The sequence below is a fragment of the Octodon degus genome, unplaced genomic scaffold (genome assembly GCF_000260255.1).
Source record: "Octodon degus isolate 3935 unplaced genomic scaffold, OctDeg1.0 scaffold00443, whole genome shotgun sequence".
Classification (NCBI taxonomy): Eukaryota; Metazoa; Chordata; class Mammalia; order Rodentia; family Octodontidae; genus Octodon; species Octodon degus.
The window spans coordinates 315,224-323,737 of NW_004525019.1; the positions used below are offsets into that span (position 1 = coordinate 315,224).

Sequence of the window (8,514 nt, forward strand, 5' to 3'; positions counted from 1 at the left end):
TTGACCTGAGTCCCCCACAGCTCAACATAACAACATGGCTTTACTTCCTATATTCCGTCTTCACACTTTTCTACTGGATGGTTAAGACCAAGGTAAAGCAGGACCTGTACAATAAGAGTTGTGTTTTGCTTTTTATATAAAAGTTATATCTTTAGCTTATTGTGTAAGCATCTTCTGGGGTATGCTCCAGTCATTTGTGTTTATATTCATGATTTCCATATGGAGGAGATAGGTGAACACCATTTTCCCTTTCAGGGGCGAGAGAGGAGGGAAGAGGATGGTGCGCAGGATGCGGGGCAGAAGTCTCACCTCTCAGAACAGACTATTCAATGGTGCTGCGAGCGGCAGTGTGATGAGATGCCCAGCAGAAAATTTGAAAAATGTTTCAAATGCCTGTGCAAAATCTTGACAACATCAGAAATGGATGCAGAAAAGTGCGAAAAGCATTGTTATAAATATGGGACTTGACACCTGTCAGGAATTAGTAAAGAACCTTAAAAGCTTTGATCAAGGAGAGATGTAATTTTATTACCCATCATTGGGAGATGTTTCTCTCTGGGAATATTCTGAAAAGAAAGTGAGATACTGAACAAAGCCATACTGTTGTAATCTCTGCAAATATTTAACAAAAGTGCTTACATCACTTACAAATCATTTACATCGTTACCATGAAGATGTGGGTGGCCAGGAGTTAGTTGGTGTTCCCCTGCCCCAAATATGCATTTGTCTTACAACCAAAGGTGGTGGGAAAGTACTTCAGAATGTACAGTGCCCCTGTTCAGAAAGTTCAGAAACACACAGTGAATATTTTTGGTAAGCCTAAATCTTCTAGAAGTGATGTGATAAGTTTCTCCTATTTAAAAGGTAACTTAAAATAGTTTACGCTATGGCATGAAGAAGCCTGTGCTGGTGGCCCATTTCCACTATTTAATGAACTCAGGTTAGGCTGCGAACTGAAGAAATGGGGGAGCAACCAAAAGCAAATGATGTGCTTTCAGTGGACAAGATGGCCACATCTAACAGATATTACTATAAAAGTGCAATACAAATACCAGCAGCCAGTTTGTTCTGATATACCATATCTTGAAATCAGATATCCACAGGAACTTGAAGAATAAGCTTAGATCTGTAATTTCAGAACACTTTAAGAGAACTGGATTTTTGAAGCAAATGTATATTGCTCCAAAACCAGTTGCCCAGTTGGCCATACCTCCACACACCAGTGCTTCAGGCATAGTGACCCCCTGGCCTTGCTTTCATTTTGCTTTGCCACAGAACAATCAGAGCTCAACTGTGGTTCAGCCAGTGATGGTGGCCCCAAGCACCTCTGAGACCTTACCCATTCCTTGTCTGCTGTTTCCTACTCCCACTTGGCTCTAGCCTCCAATCCTTTGCTCGTGTGCCAGAATGGCCTCACTTTGCAGCCCTCAGATCCTCAACCTGTCTATCTTTTTCATAGGCTTCCACTCAATCAGCCTGTGCATTTTCCTGTGCTGCCTCTGAGTCAGCCAATTGGGTCTATAGATAAGTCTGTTGGAACAGGGGTTCTTCCAGTGAATAAAGTTGTCTGGACTGGAGTGTTACCTCTCACACAACCTGGGGCATCATATGCTGACCTGTTAGGTCTATTGTCCTGCCTACCAGTCCCTCTGTCACCCCTGGGGTTCTACATGCTCTCTCACCAGGGGTGATCTCTCTGCAGGCCAGATGACCCCTGCTGGGGTTATTCCAGGACAGACGGCAACTTTTGGGGTCCTCCCAACTGACCAGGTAGTCCAGTCAGGGGTTCTTCCTGTTGGTCAGAGTGCCCCCTGTCAGATTTTCTCACCTGGCCAGATAGTTCCCTAAAGGGTTCTCTCTGCAAACTAGGTAGACCAATCTGGTCTACTCTCGCAACAGGCTCTTTTCTCAGACAACTTATCCCAACTGGGAAACAAGTGAATGAGATTCCCACCTAAACATGGTCACTTGTGTCGGTGACCTTGACTGTACCCTATGGTGGTGTTGCAACTGTTACCCCACCCTAGGTGCTTGTCCAACTCCTGCCATCAGGAGCAGGTAGGAAGGTAACTAGTACACTACACACCCTGTCCTTACCACAAGTGCTAGTGAGTGTTTCCCAGAATAATTTTGTTCAAGCCACCTCACCATTGGTGGACACAAATGAGGTGCTTAAACAGACCAAATAATGGAAAACCTGCTGGATTTGCAATGATCTCTTTCCTTCTAAGGTCTACTAGGTTTACATGGAAGTGGCCCACAAGCATGGTGAGTCTAAGTCCAGTGAGAAACTTGAACCCCAAAAATGGCAGCATGTGCACCCTTTCTGAAGTAGATGAGGGAAAAATACTGTCCATTGCCTCTCCTGTAAGTACTTGGTCTCAGAGGAAGAACTGTTGCACCATTGCTTATGCATGGCATGGGGTGCTTGTTCTGCCCTTGCACTTTCCATGACATTCAGAGTCTGTTGCATCACAGCAGGGCTAAGCCCCTTGGGAAGAAGGGGCTGCCTATGGATTATAATAAAAGGGGTTTTCCAGTTGGACCTTGATGCTAATGGCAAACTCTTCTTCTGTCATCTTGATTTCAACACTATTTTAACAAGACAGAAGATTGGGGAATGGGAGCTCTGCCTGGCCATCCTTGCTGGGATCCACTCCAAGGCACTGGTGCCTGTTGTATGTTAAGGTGAGGACTTGGCCAGAATGCATGCCCAAAAAATCCCATCAAACAGAAGCTGACCTGCCCCTTCTGTTTTGGTGTCTTTGTGACAGCTGATGCTTATGAGCTGCACCTGAAGGAGAGGCACCATGTCATACCAGCAGTCTATACAACACTCAAGTCTCCAACTTTCAAGTGTATCCACTGCTGTACGGTCTACTGTAGAAACAAGATGCTGACAATCATTGCTGGTCATTGGTTGCATTACAGAAGTGCTCCCAAGGACAGCAGCTCAGACCTGAAAATTCAGCCAGCTTTTATTGAGAGCAGTGATTTGGTGTCAATCAAGTGGGAAGTTATTCTTGATTCTACCTTTCCTGTAAAGAGAAAGTTGCCAGATGGCCATTTGGGGACATAAGAACAGAAAGCTGGGAGGGAATCACTGCTTGTCATAAATGCTGAGGCAGCCACAGATCTGGAGAAAAGGACAAGTGCTGTGCCTTTGAAGAGATAAAGTAATGAAAGTAAGACAGAGGGACTGGCAGATAATGATGCATTTCAGGTTTTAGGGTTGGATCCTAAAAAGTACAGAGACCATTAAAATGAGGATGAAAAGCAATTTCTTAGAGACTATTTGCAGAAGTGACCTATTTGAGGAGAAAAAAAAATAACTGCCATCTTCACTCTTACGGATGTGGAAAATTGATGTGGTTATATTTTTTTTGAAAAAGAATATATATTTGCATGAAGACAATAAAAAACCACAACCTCTTTGTACTCACAAATGTTGTCCCTCATTGTGCTGAGTTGTCAGTGTCAGTGTATGTTAGATACTCTTCAGGTATTCTTTTTTCTTTTTTTTTTTTAATTTTACTGAGAAAGAAATGGAAATTAGGCAGGTTCAAAACTGAAAGTAGGACAGTTTCAATAATTAATATATTGAATATGGTTGTCTTCATAATGGTTATTCATAGTACAAGATGCAGACATGATATCCTGTCCAGATACTATTAGTACAAACCTTTCTTCTCATTAAATTAAGAGAAAGTGGCTGTATATCTCTCTTAACTATTTTGTATATGCAGATACAAAATCTTCCTTCAATTGTAACACCTTTATTAATTAATTTTGTCAGAGATGGATATTCCCTTTCCATTTAAACATTGTCAGTGCATGAATTCAGTGAAATAATCCAATACACTGAAGTAGTCCATAATAGTAGTGGGTTATCCATACAACTGGCAATGTCAGTAGTTGTTAACTTGAGCCCTTTACAGCTCAGCATGTTAATATGGCTTTACTTTTCATACCTAGTCATTAGACTTTTCTGCTGGATTGTTAAGATTAAGATGAAGCAAGACCTACATAACAAGAAATGTAACTTTTGTATCTGACAAGGTCAGTCAAATGCCCTCAGGATTTAACCTGAAACCCTGTGCTGCAGTTTGTAGATCCTTTGGCAGTGTTGGGCATGTGGATGCATCATGGACATTACTTGACCAATTTGATCTATGTGAAAGCCAGAGTGAATGTTTTCTCTCCTTGTGACTCTCCCTAGGCACACTCAACATCGTTGAACAATTTACTCTCTGGCCTCATATTCTCCTTGATCAGAAAATTTAGGCCATCACTGAGATACAAGATGTTACAGTACAGGTACTCTTTTGTGGAGTCCGCACTCACCTTGAAAGGCTAGGTCAAAGTATTGCCTGTCCTTGCAGCCCTTCTTTATCTCTAATTTTTGGTCTGCAAACTTAAGTTGTTAACCCTACAGAAGAGACACTTAATGATAATATTACCCTATAACATAGGCAGTTGAGCTTAACCTCACTATCTGTCTTACTATCATCATCTTAGATATAGCATGGAACAGGTATTTTCCAAGTATTGATATGTTAAACTTTAAATCCCTACAGAATGTGGAAAAAAAAGAAAGAAATATTTTTAAAACTTTGAGTAAGCAATTACATAAATTTATAAAAAATTTAGAAATCTAACCGTATATAATATTTTGGCAGGACAGTCCTATGACAATTCTGTTTCTTGTCTCTTGTTTTCATTAATTACCCTTTTTAAAAAACAAACATTTATTTGAGAGACAGTATAAAAGCAATTGGTATTACATGAGTATCAGTACGTATTTAGAAGTCCAGAGTGACAGGCATTCCAATCATGAACCTACTGTTACACATTGCTATCTTCAGTGCAGTTGCTCAGTTCACAACAATCAGCTTGTACAGTTAGTGAGATTCCTAAAAATTAACTGCTATTTTCAAAAACCTGCTGAAGATTTAGGATCATTGTCTTAACCATCCTGTGCGTATAAATGTATGCTTTTGCCCCTGTAATATTGCTAGTTTTTTTTTTATCTTGCCTTCTCTTCATGATTAAATCCATTAAGTCTCACTTTCCTTTTAATTGTGGGGCAACTTTATCTCTTCATTTCTTCTTTTGTGTTGGTACACTAGGAAGACTATATGATATTTACACATGTGCATCTGGATTATTCCACTTATGAGTATATCTTCAAGCAGCATTCACTTAAACATAATGGCTTCAAGTTTATCATTCTTTATAGCTGAGTAGTACTCCATATTTTCAGGTATTTCAGGTGTTCAGAAAGACTTCTGTTAAGGAAATGAATAGCTATCCTGTTGGAGATCTTGGTGAGTTCAGAGACAAAGCAAGTGAGTATCCTTGAAGTGTAGGTTTAGAGGCGGAGAAGTTTGCATAGAGAGTTGCTGGGGATGCGGGACTTGAGTCTGAAGTTGGGGTGCCCTGCGCTTGGGGTCGCAGAGTCTTCGGATTGTATCTCAGCGACACAAGCACCTGAAAAATGCAAAGTCCTGAGTTCAATTCCTGGTGCCAAAGAAAAAGTAAGAACATTTGAGTGAAGAAAGGAAAGAAGAGTTTCCTGGGTGTGCAGTGCATCATTTCTTGGGATGTCTTTGACCAAAGACACAGAGTCCTAAATAAAAAATGACAGAGATCCAGAAGACGCTAAAGAGAGCATTTCAGTTACTGGATGTTTCTGAAGCAGAAGTAAATGACAAAGGCCCAGGAGTCACTAACTTTGGAGGACAAGGCTGTGAGTTTCACCAGGGAGGAATGGCACCTCTAAGGCCCTGCTCAGAAGGATCTGTACCAGGATTTGATGCTGGAAAACTACAGAAGTCTGGTGTCAGTGGGTGAGGACAGCTGCCCCATGTCACTTAGAGGGTGTCCCATCAGTGGTCTTTCGTTTCTCAGCTTCTGAAAACTTTGTGTTTCAAGCCAGCAGGCCAGATGTCCGTTCCCCACTGGAACACGGAGAACCACTGTGGATGTTGAAAGATGAAATCCACAGTCAGATCCATCTGGAAATTGAGAAAGCTGATTATCTGCAACAGCAATTGCAAAACCAAAAAAGGCCAAACAGGATGAAAAAATGTCATGAACCAAATAAACCTGGAAATAGTCAGAGGTACAAACGTCTTCTTCCTTTAAGCCCCAACCATATGTTTGATTTACATGGAAAAGCATCAGAACCTTACTTAGTTTTATCTAACCAGAACAGCAAATGTGTCATAAAAGAGCTTGCTGAGTTAAATGTAAGTAGGAGATCCTTGGTTTATGATATTTATGAGCAAACAGTAAAATTAAAACCCATACTAAAATTAAAAAACATACCAGCCCTGAATCACAATTCTATAAAGACCAGAAAATACACAAAATGGACAAATGCCATAATTGTGCTAAATGTGGGGAAACCTTCCTCAAGAAGTCTTAGCTCATTGAAAATAAGAAAATTCATTTAGGAAAGAAACCTCATGAATGTAGTATCTGTGGGAAGACCTTCTACCACAAATTAAATCTCACCAAGTATCTGAATGTTCACAATAGAGAAATGCCCTATGAATGTGATAAATGTGGGAAAGCCTACTTCAGGAAATCTCAGCTTACTCAGTATTTGAAGACACATATAGGAAATAGCCAGGAAATCACCACTCATTGTGTATATGCAAATTCATACAGGAGAGAAAACTTATTCATGAAGTAAATGTGGAAAAAGATTTATTCTGAAGGGCAATCTTATGATAAAACAACAAACTCACACAGGAGAGAAACCCTAAGGATGTATTGAGTGTGGTAATGCCTTTAGCCAGAAGGTATGCCTCATAGCACATCAGAGATACCACACAGGAAGGATGCCCTATGTATGTACTGAATGTGGGCAAACCTGTTTCCAGAAGTCGGTGCTTATTAGACATCAAAGATTTCACAGTGGAGAGAAGTCATATAAATGCAGCAATTGTGGGAAAGCCTCATTATAAAGGCAAAGCTGATTACCCATCAAAGAACTAACACAAGAGAGAAACCCTATTGATGTGATGAGTGTAAGAAAGCCTACTGTGATATGTCTTGCCTTGTTAAACATGAGAGAACACATAGAATGGAGTAATGCATAGATAGAGTGAAGGTGAATAATTCTACAGTGAGTGACATAATTTGGACAATAGTAAATTCATGCAACAGAGAAATCCTGTTAATATAACTCTGCAAATACCTCCAGTGATCCCTAACATGTTAAACATGAGTGGGTTCCTAGCAAATAGAAATGTGGTCCCTGTGGGACAGCCAGTGGTGAGATGTTCACTCTCAGGAGAAAACAAACGATCTATATCAGAGTGAAACCTCATGAATGTAGTGAAAGTAATTGTGTTCCCAATTGTTTTTTTTAAAGTTTTATTGATAAACAGATAGCAATGAGACAGTTTCAAATCAAATCAGAAGTACAGTTTCAGCAAATAATACACTGCATATATTCTTCTTAGTGGTTAATTGCTGTACAAGATGCGGACTTGTGATCCTATTTACAAACACCATTAGAACAAATTATTCTATTCATTAAGACAATGCAACTATATATCTATCCCAAACACTTTGAATACAGATATACAAAATGGACATTCATAGGTATTCAACATTTTTTCTAAGTTCCGTTATTGAATATTATAGGCATGTAAACTCAGCAAAATATACTAAAAGAGTCCACTAGCCCATAATAGCATTGGGTCTTCTGTTTAACTAGTAATGTCAGAAATTATTGACCTGAGTCCCCCACAGCTCAACTTAATAGCATGGCTTTGTTTCCTATATATCGTCTTCATACTTTTCTACTGGATGGTTAAGACCAAGGTAAAGCACGACCTATGCAACAAGAGTTGTAGCTTTTTGGTCTGAGAAGGTCAGTGAAATGCCCTCAGGATTTATCCTGAGATCCTGTACCTCAGAATTTAGAACCTTTGTCAGTGCAGCAATGTGGATGAGTCACAGCCAATGCTTGGAATGTGCTCTCTGTGAAAGACTGAGAGAGTGTCTTCTCCCCATGTGACTCTCCTTAGGCACACTCTACATCATCTATCACTTTCCTCTTTGGCCCCATAATCTTCTTGATCAGAAAATTTGGGACACTACCGAGTTACATGATGTTACAGTACAAGTTCTCATTTGTCCTGAGTCTTAATTGACCTTAGAAGACCAGGGATAAAATATTGGCTTTCTTTGTAGCCCTCCTTTTTCTCTAATTTTGGTATGCAAACTTAGGTTGTTAACCATCCAGAAGACAAGCTTATTGTTATTATCAAATGATTTCGGCTATCAGGCTTAACCTCACTATCTCACTGCATTGCAAAAATCTTAGGCATAATAAGGAACAGATATTTTTCATAAAGTATTGATATGTTGAACTTTAAGTTCTACATAATATGATAAAAAATATTTAAAAATTAGATTATATTTTAAAAATAGGATAAAGAATTCTACACTTCTCATGTTTGCACACAAGTCCAAAAATCTCACCATATACAACCT

The 8,514-nt window shown here is 39.7% G+C and overlaps 2 pseudogenes; both read left to right on the forward strand.

Moving 5' to 3' along the window:
- Positions 1–380: 380 nt before the first annotated feature.
- LOC101583905 lies at positions 381–4,284 on the forward strand (annotated as a pseudogene).
- A 1,356-nt stretch (positions 4,285–5,640) lies between these two features.
- LOC111812003 overlaps positions 5,641–8,514 on the forward strand; it is an 11,472-nt pseudogene continuing 8,598 nt past the window's right edge.